The sequence below is a fragment of the Mustela nivalis genome (genome assembly GCF_964662115.1).
Source record: "Mustela nivalis genome assembly, chromosome: 20".
Taxonomy (NCBI): domain Eukaryota; kingdom Metazoa; phylum Chordata; class Mammalia; order Carnivora; family Mustelidae; genus Mustela; species Mustela nivalis.
The window spans coordinates 18,560,870-18,581,063 of NC_139039.1; positions in this window are offsets into that span (position 1 = coordinate 18,560,870).

Sequence of the window (20,194 nt, forward strand, 5' to 3'; positions counted from 1 at the left end):
AGTCTGGAATGACTTTGTAAAAGATGAACTGTGAGCCAGAAAAGTGTCTTTTCTCACATAAATAAGGAGATCTGTAGGTGACGACTAGATCTGGTATATGTTTGCAAATAAGCATGGGCTGTGAAGAGGTCCCAATGTGACTGGGGTACAGTGATCTATCTAAAATCCACTGCATTATATAGGGAAGCAACAGCTGTTTGTGTTATAATTTTTGCTCTTTTACCATAAAAAAGGGCCTCCCGCACTGCATTTTTCCTTCTGTAAGAAAGATTCTAAGGTAAGGGAAAAAAATGGCGAAGCATGTGTAAACTCAGATTAACCAGGAAAGAGGTTAGAATGCCTTTCTTTACCACCAGAGCACTAAATAATTTCAGGGTTACAAAGATACCGATGCAGTGAAAAGAAGGGCCATATGCACCCCAATGTCCATAGCAGTAATGGCCACAATCGTCAAACTGTGGAAGGAGCCGAGATGTCCTTCAGTAGACAAATGGATAAAGAAGATGTAGTCCATATATACAATGGAATATTACTCAGCCATCAGAAAGGATGAATATCCAACTTTTGCATCGACATGGACAGGACTGGAGGAGATTATGCTGAGTGAAATAAATCAAGCAGAGAAAGTCAATTAACATATGGTTTCACTTATGGAACATAACGCATAGCATGGAGGACATTAGAAAAAGGAAGGGGAAAGTGAAGAAGGGGTAGGGAATCAGAGGGATAGATGAACCTTGAAAGACTGTGGACTCTGAGAAACAAACTGAGGGTTTTAGACAAAGGCAGGTGGAGGGATGGGTGAGCCCAGTGGTGAGTATGAAAGAGGGCACGTATTGCATGGAGCACTGGGTGTTACATGTAAACAATGAATCTCAGAACACTACATCAAAAACTAATGACATACTGTATGGTGACTAACATAACAAAAAATAATTTTAAAACATTAAAACCCTGATGATTTCCAGGGTTAAAAACTGGGGGATGTTGGGAGGCAGGATAGACAATCCAGTCTAGAAAAGGAAAAGTGTAAATCTCTCACAACAGGTCCAACAGAATGGTATAGAGCAGGGATTGACAAACATTTCCTGTAAAAGGCCAGATACTAAATATTTTAAGTACTGTGGGCCACACAGTCTCTGTCTCAACTACTTAGTTGTGTGTGTGTCAAGTGAAAGCAGCCAGGCAATACATAATGGAGGGGCGTGGCTGTGTTACAACAAGACATTATTTTTGGATACTGAAATTTAAATTGTATGTGATTTTCCCATGGCACAAAATATTAATCATCTGCTGGGCTTTTCCAACTATTTAAAAATATTAAAATAGGGGATGCCTGGGTGGCTCAGTTAAGTGGCTGCCTTCCGCTCAGTTCATGATCCCCGGGTCCTGGGATGGAGTCCCGCATCAGGCTCCTTGCTCTATGGGGCGCCTACTTCTCCCTCTGTCTGTCTCTCCCCTGCTTGTGTGCTCGCTCGTTCTCCCTCTTTCTGACAAAATAAATAAAAGTCTTTTAAAATAAGTAAGTAAATAAATAAAAATATTAAAACAGGCAGTGGGGGGGGGGGCACCTGGGTGGTTCAGTGGGTTAAAGCCTCTGCCTTTGGCTCAGGTCGTGATCCCAGGGTTCTGGGATGGAGCCCCGCATCAGGCTCTCTGCTCATCAGTGAGCCTGCTCCCCGCCCCCCGCCCCCTGGCTCTTTCTGTCTGCCTCTCTACTTGTGATCTCTGTCTGTCAAATAAATAAAATATTTTAATAAAATAATAATAAACAGGCAGTGGGCCCAATTTAACCCATGGGCCATAGTTTGCTAACACCTGATGTAGAGTACTCAACATGGGAAGTTTTTAGATAATTAGTGAAAGATCGAAGGAGAGATTAGCAATGAAGGAAAATGTAATTTCCTTACTTTGCAGGAGGATTATTTTACAAAGAGTAGTTTCAACTAATAAGAAAGGGAGGATATAAAGCAAATGTAACTGAACAACATTTGCAGATATTAGTTTATACTATTTTCGTACATATTCTGTTCCCTACCACACCCCACCCCACCCCTATCCTGGCTAGTTGCAGCCCTTTGTTCCCTCCACCAAGGATTGTCGCAGCCGCTAATACCAGGAACAAAGGATACAACCTTCAGAAAATCAGTCAGAGCAGTTCCCACTCCTCACAATTGGTGGTAAGAGGAAGAACTGATAAAAAATTCAAAGAATTTTATGCTTTTGGGTGCATCTCTGAAAGGGAAGAGGAGGAAGGTGCAAGCTGTGGGGCTCTATGACGGGGAGCCTAGAAGGCTCCATGGCTGCAGTAGGGATGGGTGCTTACGGGGCACTCCGCAAGCCTCACCCACCACAAGCCTGGGAAGTCACATGGTGCCCTGGGAGGAGAGAGACTGTAACCATCTGACCTAGCGCATCAAGAGAGAGATGAGGTCTCTCCAAGCCTATCAAATAGAGTCTTGAAATCTAATCAGAAAAACAAGAGTTACATTCATCTTCCACAGGTAAGTTTGGGGCCTAAGAAACATATCCCACTTTACTTCCGTAGCTCAAATGTCAGCTACCTGATTGCTTCCAAGTCCTCAGAGCTGTTGGGGTAGCCCATGCCTCTATCACATACAGAGCAGGAAACTTAATTTCATATGCTGACATCTTCTAGAATGTGTCAAGTTATTGTTTTTCTATTATTTCCGGCTTCTGCTGAATTCTTGATTTCTCTCAAGTCTAGCTTCTTTCGGCTGTTCTTTTTCTCCATCCCACATCATTCCCAAGGCAGAACACAACCTCTTTCCCTTTATTTTCTCAAAATACCATGGAAACAAGGCCCCTCTGTGTGGTATACTGCTTTCCACTGAAAATTCACAGTTAATGGTATAAGATGGGGGAGGAGGAAGAAGAATTTATACCACAGCTATTCGGACACCCCTGTTCTTTAAAGATCTTTGGCCACAATATGGCACTTCTCTCTGGCTGCCTCTTCCCCAACTCCCTGTCATTTGGATGCATTTTTTCGCCGGATCCTACTCCCCATTCTCATCTCATTCACTTCCCCCCCTTTTGTCCTTTTCCTTTGGGGTTACCCATGGAAACTCTAAATTCTTCATTAATTCTTCATTAACAGAACAATTTTGTTCTCATGCCCTTGCCTCTAGCTTATTCTGGTGCTACCCACTATTAAAATAATGCCCTTCCTCTTCTACACTGATTAATAGGACCCATTTCCTTAGCATGGAACTCTAAGAGAGTTATGTCTTCTTTGAATGCTAAAATCAGTTGCATAAGACTCTTCACTCTCCTGCTTAGCACAAATGATAAGAAGAAATACCTCTATTCCCCTGACATCTCCACCCCCAATTATCAAGAATGAGTGGAGGGAGGGCTGCCTGAGTGACTCAGTTGCTCAGGCAACTGCCTTAGGTTCAGGTCATGATCTCAGGGTCTTGGGATCCAGCCCCACATGGGGCTCCCTGCTGAACAAGGAGTTTGCTTCTCCCTTTCCCTCTGCCCATCCTGTCTCTTTCTCATGCGTGCACGTGCTGTCTTTCTGTCTCTCTCTCAAGTAAATAAATAAATATAATGGAGGGGGGATGGCTAAGTTAGTTCGTAGGAGCCAGTTTTTAGTCTAATCCCATAGTGGTGAGAGGTACAGAGACCCTATCCCGTTCTTCCGATAGGTCCTGTTTGTTGTTGTTCTTTGCCACACTGCCCTCGTCTTGTCATTTTTGAAAACATTCCCACGTGATCTGGGGCCTTTATTGTCCTCGGCAGCAGTGATTCCGTTTCTGGTCTCTCAGAAGCTTCTCATGGACTCATGGGCTGTGTGTGTGTGTGTGTGTGTGTGTGTGTGTGTGTGTGTGTTAGATGGAAGAGTTGTAGGGCACTGGGAAGATAGGGAGACAAGGATTCTCCTTCTAATGTTTTGGTCCAGGTTTAGGTTATCCTCAGTCCCTGCTAGCTTGGGTTTGCTGACTCTCTGACTCTAATTAGCAAAATCTCTGCACAGGCTGCAATCCTGTACTAAAGCCGGACAACCTCACTGCTTCTTGTACAGCTAATGCAACACTGTAGCAAGTGGATAAGAGCATGTTTCTAGGGTCAGACTACTTCAGGTCAAATCCTGTTGTACGTGACCTTGAGCAAGTCGTCACCCTCTTTATGTCTCAGTTACCTCGTTGACAAAATGGAAATAAAAATATCTCTAAGGGCTGTTGTGAGGATTAAATGAATTAATACATGGCTCAGATAGTACCTGGCTCACAGTAAATGATTTGTAAATGTTTATACTTATAAAGTTTACAAAGAAACCTTTGTGCTAATGTTAACTCGGGCCTCCATGTTTTCGGAATCCCATTCTGTCCTCCCATTTTAGCATAGATTTCAAAACATTCACACCATACTCCACTGGCTTTAAACACAGGGACTACGTGACTGCCTCTGGAAACCCACACTGAGGTTGGCTCACCACAGGAAAGAAACTGGATTTTATCTTATCGATTATGGAGCACCACCAAACCTTTTTAAGTAGGAGAATGTTGGAATGTTGTAGTCACATTTGCTTTTTTTTTTTTTTTTGAACTGTGCAGGAGTTAGTCTGCATGGAAAAAAAAAAAAAAAAAACTGGAAGCAGATTAATCAAGTAGAAGTTACCAGTGGATTACACTAAGGTGATGAAGACATAAATTAAGTGTCAGTGGCAATGAGGCTGATGAAAAGTTTGGCATTTAGAAGGTAGAATCAATAGGACTTATTGAAGAAGAAAATGAGGGATGAGAGAGAGGAATGGTGTCTGATAAAGCTTTGAAACGGGTTAAATGAATAAATAGTAGTTTTACCAACTCCTTCTGTCCTTTCCAAGGGAAGAGGGGGAGGGAAGATGAAGCCATCGTAATGACTTCAGTTGGAAGCTAGTGGGCTCTTGGACAAACACATTCTGAAGTTACAGAGACAAGTAAGAGTTGGAGTTAAATATTTGGGAATTGTAGACAGTAGCATTCAATGGACTAGCAGAGCAAGAATAGTCCACAAAGGAAAGATGAAAAGCTTGGGAAGACACCCAGAGAACTAAGAGAGAGGTTTAATGAAAGCATATGGAAGAATAAGTTTTGAGCAAGAAGGAGGGCCTGAGAATCAATGAGAAACTTCTATGAGGAAACACGCAGCCTTGTTATGAGCAGTCGCAGTCAAAGGAAGGGTCAGGAGTCACTGGCTTTGGCTGAGAAGTTAATAGGAAATGAGACCCTGGAGTCCGTGAGTGTAGATTGTCCTCTTTACAAAGCTTAGTGGAAAGAGAAAGAGAAATTGGAGGGTAGATAGAGGCAGGAATAAGGGAAGTTTTCATTTTCTAGAATTTAAAAGAATTAAGCTTATCGGGTGAAAGGGGGGCAAGACTAGAAGGACAGGGGGACATTAAATGTGAGAAAGGGGAAGGTACTTAAAGCAATGCTGTTCTCAAGAAGAAAGGGGGGCTGGAGGCGCCTGGGTGGCTCAGTGGGTTAAGCCGCTGCCTTCGGCTCAGGTCATGATCTCAGGGTCCTGGGATCGAGCCCCGCATCAGGCTCCCTGCTCAGGAGCCTGCTTCCCTCTCACTCTCTCTGCCTGCCTCTCCATCTACTTGTGATTTCTCTCTGTCAAATAAATAAATAAAAATCTTTAAAAAAAAAAAAGAAGAAGAAAGGGGGGATTAAGAGCCCAGGTGGAAGGAACAGACTAAAACATGAGGAGTTAATATGTACAGAAGCAACTCTCCAGCAATGGGGGGCTGGCCCTGGTAGATATATACCCCAGGGCTCTGATCATAGGAAGGGGAAATTCTGACGTGGATTTCTCAGAGGCCACTTGTCTACTATAGCCCACTCACAAAACAGCCTTTCTTGGCCGTTCTCCCTGTTCCAACTCACTTCACTATTTTCTCACTTACGCTTTCTGGAATCACCACGCAAATTACTTGCATCCAAATTTTTGTGTCATTCTCTGTTTCTGGGGAACCCCAATTTCAATAGATTGTGAGTTAGAACATTATCTCAGGCTTTCTGATTCCAGGTCTTGGGATTTTTCAGCCAAATCATACTTTATCGTTGCCCAAATTCAAGTTGTGCATTTTGCTTCTCTTTGTCTACTCCAGTCATGCTATGTCATCAAATGAGTAGTCTAGCATAAGGACCTTCTCAGGAGAGATCTATGGAAACTGTAGAAGCTAACTGTCGATGTGTGTCGCTCTCCTTCGCTTCCATTGTTTTTTAGTCTGACCCTTCATTTTGGGAAAAAGACAGATACATTATATCTATGTCTACTCCTTCATCTATGTCTAATGTATCATCTACATTTTCATCTACATATATGTCTATATTTCCGTGTCTATATCTATGTCATCTATAAATATGTCTCTCTATATATATTAATATATATGTTAAATGTGGATATATATATATATTTAATGAAATAGATACCACATACACACAGATGGTATATTTAATGAAATAGATACCACATATACACATGTGTATACCATATATACACATTTAATGAAAATAGATACCAGCCAAGACAGGACAGGAAGTTGACTTATGAATAGGAACAAGGAGGTAGTAATGTTTTAGAGTTCTTTGTTGGTTTCTGGATTCTAACTTAGGCAAAAGTGAATTTCTTGGAATTTACTGGAGAATGTGGGACTCAGAGAATCAAAAGACATCCTGGGACATCAGGCTTCAGAACAAATAAGAATTAAGATAGCTATAGAAAGCCAAGTAACAGAAAGCAAGGAGGAAAGCTAGCATGTCACTACCTGAAGTGTCCACCCAATATGCTGATGCCTTGGCTCTTTCTGGAATGAATGGCCTTCCTTGGGTTTCTCCTGAAGGTGCAAATTCTCTGGAGAAGGCACTGACCTTCCTTATCCCACTGCCCACCAGTGTCCCTGATGGGGTGAGAAAATATCTAGCCATTTTGGCTCCTGCTATGGAAGTGCTGAATTATTTTTCCACAAAATTTATAGAGAAGGCTCAGCTAGAAATAGAGCTGCTATTGGAAAGGAGGAATTTAAGCCAGGAAACAAAAGAATAACAAATTTAGCTGCAAATCTCATCAGGTAATGAGACAGGGTCATTGGCTGGAGCTGCTACTGACTGCAGATGACATAGGACTGGTCATTGATAAGCGAATAACCATAAGAACCTCATAATCTAGAATGCACAAGTATCCTTGGCTATAATATGTATAATGTAATATTTAAAGGACAAACTGAGAAATATGGAGAAATATTGAAATAAGCTTTAGTAGTGGAATAAAATGATGCTAAATAAAACGATCTCAGAACAGGAACATACTTATTGACATTTTGCTGTGCTTGGACCTGCAGGTCAAAGTTGACTCTCACAGATCTGAGAAAAGCTTTCTGCGGCTGAATGAGCACCATGGCCAAAGGCACAGAAGCAGAAAGTACAGCTTGTGTTTGGGAAATGGCATATATCCAGTCTGGCTGGGGTGCAGGGAACGTGAGATTGTTCAGATATTTTCTTGTGGACTTTAATTCTTTTAGAAGCTGAACAAATCTTTTTAAGACAATTACCTGCTTTGCAAAACAGTTTTTTTAATTTTTTAATACCAAAATCTGTCTCTGGATCTCAGCAATTGAAGTTCATAGCTCATATTTTGGCCTCTTGTTCTCTTTTATTTTTTAGTAGTCACTCAAAGGAATTAAAGGGCAACTGACATATCTATACACCAGTGTTCATAGACATTATTAACAATAGCTAAAAGGTAGAAACAACTCAAATGTCTGTAGATGGATGAACAGACAAAATGCAGTCTCTCCATACAATGACATATTATTCCTCCTTAAAAGAAGAGAAATTCTGACACATGCAACACCATCAGTGAACCTGGAAGACATTGTGTAAAGTAAAATTAAGCACAGCAGGACATATACTGAATGATTCCCCTTGTATGAGGTAGCTAGTGTTGTCCAATTCCCAGAGAAAAAGAATCAAATGTGGTGGCCAGCGTCTGCAGGTGAGGAGAAAGGGAGTTAATATTTAACAGAGACAGATTTTCAGTCTGGGAAGATGAAAAAATTCTAGAAATGGGTAATAGTGATGGTTGAACAATTTAAATGTGCTAATGCCACTGATCTGTACACTTAAAAATGATTACAATGGGAAAAAATGCTTAGAATAATAAATTTTATCCTGTGTATATTTTATCACAGCTTTTTAAAAAGGCAACCAATAGTCTTTCTCACTGTTTCACCAGAAAGGTTCAGCAATAGGCACTCTTTAGAGTGTCTGGACTCTGCTTTCCTCCCCAAAGCCAATGAATAACTCCTGCAATTGTATCCACAGATGTAGAGGAAATGGTGAAATACCACCTCCAGATCCACCCTTCATGGGAGAAATTGTTGCCCTGTTACTTGATGTGGGCAGTCAGGCCCTTTAGGGATCCTCTCAGCTGTGGACAGCCATCTCCTGCCAAGGTCTCTCTTTGGTTTTTTTGGGCAGCCCACACATAATGATCCATCCAACTGGGGGGAAGGCCCAGCCATTTTGGCCCAAAGCAGGAAACCTGTAATGGATCATTTTAGTTCTGATGGACCATTTTAACTCCACATAGGTTCTTCCTTCCTCCAGTCCTTTTTCCTTCCTCTCCCTCCCACAGCGAGCGATCATGGACCACTCTCTCCTAAACATCCTGTGCGCAACACTCTATCTCAGAGTCAGCTTGCTGGAAAACTATTAATGGACAGATGAAGTTCCATTAAAGAAAATGAAAAATAAAGAGAAAATAATGTACAAAGGAATGTGGATGACAATGGATTTCTGGTTGGGAACAATGTAAGTGAGAGGACAGTGGAGTAACCAGGATGAAACATGCAGCAAAACCCCTTTCAGAATCTCAGGCACAAATATTTTGAGATACACAAAAAACTAAAAAAAAAAAAAAAAAAAATCAATCACCAGCATGTAAACACTACAGAAAAAGTTAGTTTGAAGAAATTCATGAAGCTGTACGCTAATGATTTGTGCACTTTTCCATGTTTTTTGCCTTGATGCATAGTTTCTTTTAAAAAAAGAGAGAGAGGCAGGAAGAGTAATGCACATTTGTTGTGTGATGAGTAAGGGTAGCTTTCTTCTCTACACGGTCTGATCCCTTGGGTCCTGGCTGCCTTAGTAACTCCCTGATGCTTCAGGTACTGAAAGTACTTCAGTATCTGTCTAAACAATTCAATTATTTTTTAAAATTTTATCTAAACTTTCAAGTTTTTCTCAGTAACAATGTTGTGCTGCTTCAAGTTCTTCTTTCATTATAGATTAAAGTAGAGGTTTCTGTTACCTTTCTTTATTGGAATGTGAAATTCTTGTTCCGCTAAAACCATGAGTGAATTTGGGAATGTTAGAAAATGATTTTAGGAGCAGAGTATTGTTTCCAACTGTACTCATTGCTTCTCTATCTCCCAAACAATTACATATTATTTAAAAATCACTTTCTTCCTTCCCACCTAAATTAGTAACTTTTTTTTAAAGATTTTAATTCATTTATTTAACAGAGAGAAAGATCACAAGTAGGCAGAGAGGCAGGCAGAGAGAGGGAGAAGCAGGCTCCCCGCTGAGCAGAGAGCCTGATGCGGGGCTCCATCCCAGGACCCTGAGATCATGAACTGAGCCGAAGGCAGAGGCTTGACCCACTGAGCCACGCAGGCGCCCCTAAATTAGTAATCTTTATAAGCAATCTTTAGAAAACTATTAATTATCTGTGTGTCTCTATTGCTGCCTCACAGTCCTGATCTTGTTTCAAGACAGAAGGAAACAAAAATTTATTGCATGTCTTCTGTGTATTAAGACCTATAGTAAGCAGTACATGTAATTTATGAAGTTTGATCAAACTATCAAGTTTGAATATTTATACTGTATGCCGCTACAGATTTTTATTGCAGGAATTTTGTTATTCCATGAATAATAAATGTTCCTGAACTGCTATTGTATGGTATGTATATGCTGGATGCTGTTGGTATAGAAACAGGAAAACAAGTCCCTGATCTCTCTTAGCACAGAGAGAAACTCCAGTACACAATATAGTTATGCACGGTGTAAGACAACGAAACACACAGGGGAACATGCAGTCTAGGTGGATGGGGCTGGGGAACGACAGGTCCCCAGGGGAGTCCTATGTCCTTCTGACAGGGTACATAGAAATTATTGGAGTAGGCAAAGAGAGGACTGGAATATGCATATACACCCCTGTATATATACATACATGCATACATACATATATACACTCTCAATTATAACAAATGGGTACGTATAATGTGGTTAATTCATTGGTGAAAATAGTCAAGGGGCAGTAGACATTAGGCTTGTCAGGCATCTTCATTGAACAAGACAATCTTCTACCAAAATGGGTAGATCCTCCTTTCTTTATTCTTTAAATTCCCTAATTGGGTAACAGAATAGTGCATACTGGGAGCTTTCCTTACTTAGGAAAGTTACAACAGTCATGTTTGGCAAGAATCTCAACCCCTTGACCCATCATCTGCCAACAAGAGAGTAGATATATAGCCTGGATGCGTGGGTGTTATATGTCTACACGTAATCTGAAATATAGGTGACTGGGCTAATTGGATTCTTTCTCCTAAGGAGGTGGAATTTGTATGGAAAGACACAGAGGCTAAATTTCCATTGAAACTAAAACATTTTAAGGGCTGTCTGCTACAGAGTAAACTGAAGAACTCCTGTTGTTGTTGAGGTTTTTAGAGCTGTCCTTATTCTGTCATCCCTCAGCTTGTTTGCAGCAGCCTGTTATTGATTCTGTAACTTAATTCAGCATCCCTCTAATAAATCCATTTTTTTTTCTTGAGATGGCTGGATAAAGTTTATTTCTTTAGCTTAAAAGCAAAAACAAAACAAAAACCAGTATAAGTGAATCACTCTGAAATTGACCCTTAATATATCATAACCTTTCATTGCTGGAGGTAGGAACAAGGGGTCTACTCTAAAAGTTCTAGAATTTTCCCTCAATATCTCTAAGAGGGAAGCAGGGAAAAAGCACTTTAATATTAGAGGATCACGTTAGTGTACACTCTTGTGTCATGCACATGTCAGTCAGGTCCCTATCCTTTTTTTTTTTCACCGATCTAATATTTATTCGCTGATATGGGGAATTCTGTATGATAAAGAAAACATTTTCCAAGATTTATTCATTAGGTAGTTTTTTCTTTAATTTTTTAATTTTTTTATAAACATATAATGTATTTTTAGCCCCAGGGGTACAGGTCTGTGAATCGCCAGGTTTACACACTTTGCAGCACTCACAACAGCACACACCCACCCCAATGTCCATAACCCCACCACCCTCTCCCGACCCCCCTCCCCCCAGCAACCCTCAGTTTGTTCTGAGAGATTAAGAGTCTCTTATGATTAGTCTCCCTCCTGATCCCATCTTGTTTCATTTATTCTTTTCCTACACCCCAAACTCCCACATTGCATCTCCACCTCCTCATATCAGGGAGATCATATGATAGTTGTCTTTCTCCAGTTGACTTATTTCACTAAGCATAATACCCTCTAGTTCCATCCACATCGTCGCAAATAGCAAGATTTCATTTCTTCTGATGGCTGCATAGTATTCCATTGTATATCTATATATATACCACCTCTTCTTTATCCATTCATCTGTCGATGGACATCTAGGTTCTTTCTGTAATTTGGCTATTGTAGACATTGCTGCTATAAACTTCAGGTGCACGTGCCCCTTTGGATCAATACGTTTGTATCTGTAGGGTAAATACCCAGTAGTGCAATTGCTGGGTCATAGAGTAGCTCTATTTTCAACTTTTTGAGGAACCTCCATGCTGTTTTCCAGAGTGGTTGCACCAGCTAGCATTCCCACCAACAGTGTAGGAGGGTTCCCCTTTCTCTGCATCCTCGCCAGCATCTGTCATTTCCTGACTTGTTAATTTTAGCCATTCTGACTGGTATGAGGTGGTATCTCATTGTGGTTTTGATTTGTATTTCCCTGATGCCGAGTGATGTGGAGCATTTTTTCATGTGTCTGTTGGCCATCTGGATGTCCTCTTTGCAGAAATGCCTGTTCATGTCCTCTGCCCATTTCTTGATTGGATTATTTGTTCTTTGGGTGTTGAGTTTGCTAAGCTCTTTATAGATTTTGGATACTAGCCCTTTATCTGATATGTCATTTACAAATATTTTCTCCCACTCTGTCAGTTGTCTTTAGTTTTGTTAACTGTTTCCTTTGCTGTGCAAAAGCTTTTGATCTTAATGAAATCCCAATAGTTCATTTTTGCCCTTGCTTCCCTTGCCTTTGGCAATGTTCTAGGAAGAAGTTGCTGCAGGTCTAAGAGGCTGCTGCCTGTGTTCTCCTTGAGGATTTTGATGGATTTCTTTCTCACATTGAGGTTTTTTTCATCCATTTTGAGTATATTTTCATGTGTGGTGTAAGGAAATGGCCCAATTTCATTTTTCTACATGTGGCTGTCCAATTTTCCCAACACCATTTGTTGAAGAGACTGTCTTTTTTCCATTGGACATTCTTTCCTGCTTTGTTGAAGATTAGTTGACCATAGAGCTGAGGGTCTATTTCTGGGCTCTCTATTCTGTTCCATATGTCTGTTTTTGTGCCCGTACCATACTGGCATCAAGCTGTCTTGATGATGACAGCTTTGTAATAGAGCTTGAAGTCTGGAATTGTGATGCCACCAACTTTGGCTTTCTTTTTCAATATTCCTCTGGCTATTCGAGGTATTTTCTGGTTCCATATAAAAAAAATTTTTAAAAATACAGAAAAAATACAAAAAAGAAAAAAATATGTATATTAGACTGGTGACTAGAACAGGGTCGCCCACTTAATTTTGTGAGTATTTTGGTCTCTTAGAAGAAACTATCTCCCAAAATTTTAAAGAATGAAAATCATATATAAGGGTAAACACAATGAAGGGATGGAATATGCCTATAAAGATGAGAAAAAAATTTTTTAATTTATAAAAATGGAGTTGATAAAGTAAGTTGGTTTGGAGAATAAAGAAAAAGAAACTGGAGAGAATTTTCTCGGGCTGGAGACTAGAACAAGCCCAGAGCTAGATTTAGGGTATATTTTGATCTATTAAAGAAGTTGTACCCCAAGTTTTTTAGAAGGAAAAACCCTATGTGTATAAAAAAAATAAAGTTAGATACAACGAAGGATAAAATGTGACTATAATAATGAAGATCCAAAGAAGATTTTTTTTTTAATGACAGGTATTGTTAAGATAAACTAGTTAAAAAATGTTAAAAGAGGAAAGGGTAAAAGTTAAAAAAAAATTAGCAGAAGAAAAAATAAAAATAAAATAAATAAAAGAAAAATAAAATAAAAAAAAATTAATTAATTGCAAGACTAAAGAATCATGGGGAGAAAGCCATGAATTCCATGGTTTGCCTTTTACTCCTCTGGAATTCTGCTATTCTCCTTGGTAAGTGAACTTGGTCTTGGCTGGATTTCTTGTTAGTCATCTGGGGGAGGGGCCTGTTATATTGATTCTCAAGTGTCTTTGCCTGAGGCAGAATTGCACCAGCCTTACCAGGAGCCAGGCTAAGTAATGCACTTGGGTTCGCTTTCGGGGAGCTTTTGTTCCCTGAACGCTTCCCGTAGAGTTCTGGAGGACAGGAATGAAAATGGCGGCCTCCCAATCTTGGTCCTGGAGGAGGCGAGAGCTCAGGGCCCCACTCCTCAGTGCACCCTCAGAGAAAATCACTCAATCACTCCTGTCTCCCTGGCCTCCGGCCACTCTGAGCTCACCCAGCCTGTGACCAGTTCAAGGTAACCCTGAATTGAGAGCTCACTCCTCAGCTCTGTCTCTGTAGTCGGCTTCCCCACTCTAATACCTGCAAGCTCTGAGACACTCAGACACCCCTGGTCATTCTATGACACCGTGGGACCTGGGGCCACGCTGACCCCGTGTAGGCTTCACCCTGGTTTAGCCTCTGGAGCAATGTCCCCTCAGTGGAGTAGACTTTTAAAAGTCCTGATTTTGTGCTCCGTTACTCCACCGCTTGCCAGAAGCTAGCCCCTCCCCCCCCCATCTATCTTCCCATCGCTTTGGATACACTTCTCCACTGGTCCTACCTTTCGGAAAGTAGTCGATTTTCTGTTTTTAGAATTGTTGCTCTTCTCCTCTTCGATCTCCTGTTGGCTTTTAGGTGTTCACAATGGTTTGATAAGCTATGTAGCTGATCTGCTACCTGATGTCGTCTCAGCCAGCTACTTCTCCGCTATCTTGACTCCTCTTCCTTTGTTTTTGATGTAGTCCTGGTGAGTGGTAAAGTAATCCAAGTATAAAATGTAAACTTTTTAAGTGTAGAATTTTAAAATTTTAATATGCCAGCTTCTGATCTCAAATATACATACAGAAAACATAAGTTCTCTGTAATCAGCCATGTGTGGGCTAACAAAAAAATGAATCGGAATGTCTGTAATTGTGCACAGTGAACTTTTCTTTCTCCTTAGCAGATGTACAGTTATTTTGAAGTGAAAGCAAGGAACTATATCTCAGGGCATTATATTGAGGTGGTCTTATTTTTTCTAAGAAAAAATAAGAAAAGGTGAGTAAAAAATGAGGACAAATTTTAAATTCAAATATGCAAATACATTTTTGTCAAATGTATATTTTTAAATTCTCTGCTAGTGTCCAGAAAGTTTGTCAGAATAGTTAACAACCCTGGGAATTCCACTTTTAGATGTGGTCATACAAGTATGGATCATCACGTGTTTTCCAATTAATGGGAGAATGTTTTAAGAGGAGATAATATTTAAAGAATCTAAAACCTAGGGGATAAAAACAGCACACATCAAGATCAGATTTATGTGGATGAGTGAAAGAGATTTACAGCAAATATATCAAAGAAAGCAGAGAAGGCCTACTGTGGAGCAGAATGAAAGACATCTTGTGTTACTGCCCATGTCTCCCATATGGAAAAGCATATTTTAAAATATGACTTTACTTAACATCAACTTCTGTTTTCTTTTTTTCTCCTACATATTTTCCACAACAAAGCTGAATTTCTTCTACATGTGTTAAGTGTAAAAAGATCTGTTTTCTGTTAGAATTTAACATTTATTTGGTTGCAGTTCTTTAATGATCTGTAATCTTATAAGAAGGTTCTTCTTTAATAAGAAGATGTTATTTTAAGAGGTATATAATATATGCAATTCTGAAGTTCTTGCATACATGTTGAAAGAAAAACAAGCGTTCCTTAGAGCTCTTTTTTTTCTTTGCAGGGGAAAAAATTGAATAAGAAACATGTTTTGCACTTTTCTGTGTTAGGAACCAATTTAAACTTGGTTAGATACCAGAGGGAAAAAATTTCAGGTAGACAAGAAACCTCTGAAAAGGTGAGTCAAGAATAAGCATTTCATTTTATCTTAACTAGCGTGCAAGGAAGGATACAATCTGAAGCTACACATTTTCGGGGACCTGTTAAATGTCTGCCAATATTAGTTTTTACAGGCTTTGTGTAACAGGCCTAGGGAGTGAGCAGGTTTGAGCAAAAAAACACAGGATTCTGGGACAGAGTTATTCAGGAGACAACTGTATTTGGAAAATTCCTTCTCAGGAATTTGAGTTTCCTAACTGGGATCCTGTAACAGCTGGAGTTCAATCAGAAAAGCAGAGCCTCTAAAATATATAAGGGACAATCTTATGCAATTTATGGGGGCTTGGTGAAGAAGTCTCTAAAAGCCCCTTTTTCCACATATGGTGCTGAAGCTTAAAGTGTACAGGGCAGGTAAGTGAGAAGGACAGATGACTGGGCCCAGGAGGTGGAGCTCAGGAAAATGGACTGAAACCTGTATCAGTTCTTAGTGTCTCTGACCTTGGTGATGTGTGTGTCCCATAGGAGCTGAATGCTTTGTCCTGAGCTAAAGGAAGATTCAGGGGAAGTCAAAGCCCTTGTTGACCTGACTGAAATCTTTTGCCAACAGGATGACCCAACGGATAGGTAGCAGCACAGGAGAGCCATGAAGACAGGTGCCTTCATTTCTACCCTCCGAAGCTACCTTGAGAATCTCAAGTGTGGCCAACCCTAGGGAAACAAAGGAAAAGGAGTTCTGGGAAATGTTTAGCCTAGCCAAGCTGACAAATTACAAAGCTTCCCCCACATTTTTCTTGGTTCCCTTTCCTTATCTTACTCTTGCTCTTTCCCCTTATTTTTCTAGATATTGTCCGAGTCTTTCTCAGACAGACTGTGTAAAGGTAGGGTTTTTGTTTGTTTTATATCTTGCTTGTCTAAATTGTCTTTATTCTGTCTTCACACTTGATTGCTAGCATGACCTTGTGGGGTCCTGTTTGGGAAAGTATAAACTCCCTCAGAATTCTAAAGGCATTCTTTCTATGGAAAAGCATGATGCTACTATGAGTCTTAGTTCTTTTTATGTGACTTTGTTCTTTCTGGAAGCTTTTCATAACTTTTCACTATCACTGTTCAAAATTCCATCATGAACAAGGAACTAAGACCCCACAATTGCATGTTCATGTCCATTCCCTCATGAACACCCATGCCAAAGGAATGGGTGCTTTTTGTCATTTTTAAGAAATTCACTGTGCTAGACACTAAATAGGCTCTTTCAACTTCAACTCTTTCATATATGGGAAGCATTTCTCTATTTATTTCATCACTTCTGTCACCCTCTCCCCCGTTTCAGCCTTTACAATTACCCTTGAATTTTGTGGTTCCTCTAAAACCTCTTCTAATAAGTTGTAATCTCTTATCTTCTCATGTATCATTTCTATTTGCATAGACATTGTAGGTTTATGCCTTTTTATTTCTTCTCTGTCATTTTAAAAGTGGAGAGAGCACAGATAAAGTGTATGGTCAACCCATCCTTTTTTAACAAGGTTTTGGTAAAAATTTTCTGTTTAGGTAGGGGCAGATCCATATTGATCTTTGGGAGAAAACTTCTTTGTCTTGGTGGGTGACACCTTAATGAGCTATTATTATACAAACTACAGCCTATGTTATATTCTAGAAGGGGAAATTTGTTGATTTAAAAAGCAAAATTTCTCTGCATAATCCTATAAATGGTTTTCTTTAATGTGGGCGTAGCTGTATCACCAGTGATTATGACTTGATTGGCTGGGAAGAGAGAATTCCCCCCCCCCTTCTTATGACAAAGTAGAGGAGGGGCGCCTGGGTGGCTCAGTGGGTTAAGGCCTCGGCCTTCAGCTCAGGTCGTGATTCCAGGGTCCTGGGATCGAGCCCCGAGTCGGACTCTCTGCTCAGCAGCGAGCCTGCTTCCCTTCCTCTCTCTCTGCCTGACTCTCTGCCTACTTGTGATCTCTCTCTGTCAAATAAATAAATAAAATATTTTTTAAAAAAAAGAAGAAGAGGAGTTAGGATAGGCTATGGTCAAGGATACTTCTGTAATGGGAGATTACATAGCCCCTTCAATATGGAAGTAGTTTGAGTCTGTGGGTAAAATGAGAGAAGATTCATGGGGGACTTCTGTGGAGAAGAGAATAGTCATAGTTATTATCCCTGTTTACATGTGCCTCCTCTGCATTGAAATCTCCTTCCATTATCCCCAACTTTCAGAACAGTTTTGCAAACATCGCAGGCTGTTAGAGGCTTGTGTTGGGGCTTCAGAAAGGGGCTTATGACCAAGTCTAGTATAGATTAGGGAAGGAGAAGGACAAAGTAGTCTTTTCCCACAACCACCACCTCCATTTTGAAATCTACCTGGTGGCAACAGCAGTATTTCAAGGCTCCACCATGGTCCCAGAATGGACAATGGTCCCAGAACATTAGGAGCTGGCCAGGAACAGAGCAACAATATTTTTACATGATAAAAAGCATTTTCCGTTGTATAATGTTATGTATCAATTATATTTCAATTTTAAAAAAGGTTTTACTAGATTAAAAAAAATACTATTTTGGGGTTTTCCAACTTGATAATTATAGTAGCTTTGTCACTGTCTGCTCAGAGCCACCGAGGAGCTATGAAAAGGTCCCTAACTTAGAGGACTTTGTTTCCAAGTCTCAACTTCAACCTAGTTGACTCACCCATCACATGTATTTGTCAATATTGCCTAGTTATACATGAACTCCCCTAACTTTGATATAAAACTTCAATCCCCATTATGTTCTAGGGAGTTTCCTTGTAGATAATAACAAATGGGCAAAAGAGAAGAATTTAGGGGTACCTGGGTGGTGCAGTTAAGCTTCTGACTCTTGACTTTTGCTCAGGTCATGATCTCAGGGTTGTGGGATTGAGTCTTGAGGCAGGCTCTGAGCTCAGTGCAAGTTAGCTAGTCCCTTTCCCTATGCTTACCTCCCCTCCCCGGCCACCACTACCGCCACTCCCCAACCCCCACCCCCACCCTCCCACCACTCACTCCCATGCACGCACTCTCTCGCTCTCTCTCTCTCAAATAAATAAGTAAAATCATAAAAAGAAAGAAGATTTAAAAGTGGAAGTAGGTTTTAGGGACTATTTGATCTAATAGCTTTGTTTTACAAATAAGAAAATTGAAGTCGAAAGAGCCATGACAGAGAATGAATATCAATGCAGTTCTCTCAATTTTCAGTAAATTGTTTCCGCTCTTTTGACTCTACCATACATACTGAATGGCGTGGAATAATTAATTCAGGAGCTATTTACTTAGTATCCATTAATTTTAAGTTTTCACTAGTTATATAGATAAAATTAGTTTTACTAATTTTAAAATGCTTTTCTATGGAAATTTCTCAGACCAATGCTCTGTGTGAATAAGTTTTGTATTCTTTGAAGACTCTGTCTGAGATGACACCTAAACTAACATTTTAGGAAGTTTTACTACCTTCCCCAGAGAATGCTCTGTTAGTTGCCTGAATGAAGACAGTTCTTGACAACCTTTTTCCTTGATATGCTCCACTCTAAATATTTCAGTAAAAGGCATGTTTTGAGTTTAAGAAGTGATCATTGTATTGAGAGCACACAGTTTTGAAAGTTCCATAAAGGTTACATCTCCCTGAGTTGGGAGTAAGGTTGGAAAATATAACCAACAGAAATATGTGCTGGTAGCACCCATGTAAGATCAGTTGTCTGAGTAAGATCAGTTGTCTGAGTTTAGCTCATAATGGGGCTAGAACAGACATGTTCGCTGCTCCAGCCTTGAGTGGACTGGAGATGGGGAGAGCTGGAATTAAACCTTCCCTCTGGGACTGGGTCAGGTATCAGGTAGTGGGCAAGTGTCCAATTCAGCAGACACAATCCAGGGTTCAGAGAGTTTGGATGACAATTATGCTATAACTGATGTATGAATTCAGAGAGTTCTCTGAATAAGGTCTTCCAAAAGACGAAGGAGAGAACTTGTCAATGCTCATCTAATCCTGTCCAGGAGCCAGAGTGACCTGATCTTGTTGCAACTGTACCTGTTGTCCAGTGGAAATATTCTCAGGCCTGAGAAGAAAAGTATATCTAATTACTTTACTTTGAAAAACAAAACAAAACAAAACAAAAAAGCCTCTGAGATTATCCAATAGCCTTTATCCATGTTCTTTGTGCACCCAAACTACTTTTGACTTGCTCTCCAGAGAGATTTTGCCCATCTATGAGGAATCTTCTGTGCAAATTACTAAGCAGATCACCTTACTAAACAATTCTCTTTTTCTAAATTAATGTGTTAGCTTTTCTGTTCTATATATCCCTTGGGAAACTGTTGAATGTAAGTTAGTTCCCAGGAAACTAATCATATTTAGGGTAAGTGCCTAAAATCCAACTTTTAGACAAGAGAATTTAAGATGTCAACCTTAATAACACCACTATTCTGTTAAGTAGCTGTGTGAAGCAAAATTTAAAACTGTGCCTAACGTCTACATGCCAACCTTTTCTGTTTTGGTCCATCTCCAACACTGAATCCAACCTGCTCCTCTTATAGCGTTTCCTCACACATCTTCCAGCCAGTGATCTCAGGTCCCACTCTCATTTTATAGGTTTGGTACAGTTGTGCCAGTTCCCAAATTTGATTTCTCCTATTTACAATTCTTCCCCTGTGTTCTATCAATGCATCTTTGCACTAAAGAAATAATATTTCTCCTAGCAAGCTCAGTGACTGTCATGCTTCTAGAGAACATTGACCCTAGATTCTGTCCTTATTGTCTGATTTGCTTTTTCGAGGTGTTTCTTGAGGCAATGGGTCTAGCCTACTCCTCAACAGACAGCATTATCCATCTTTAAT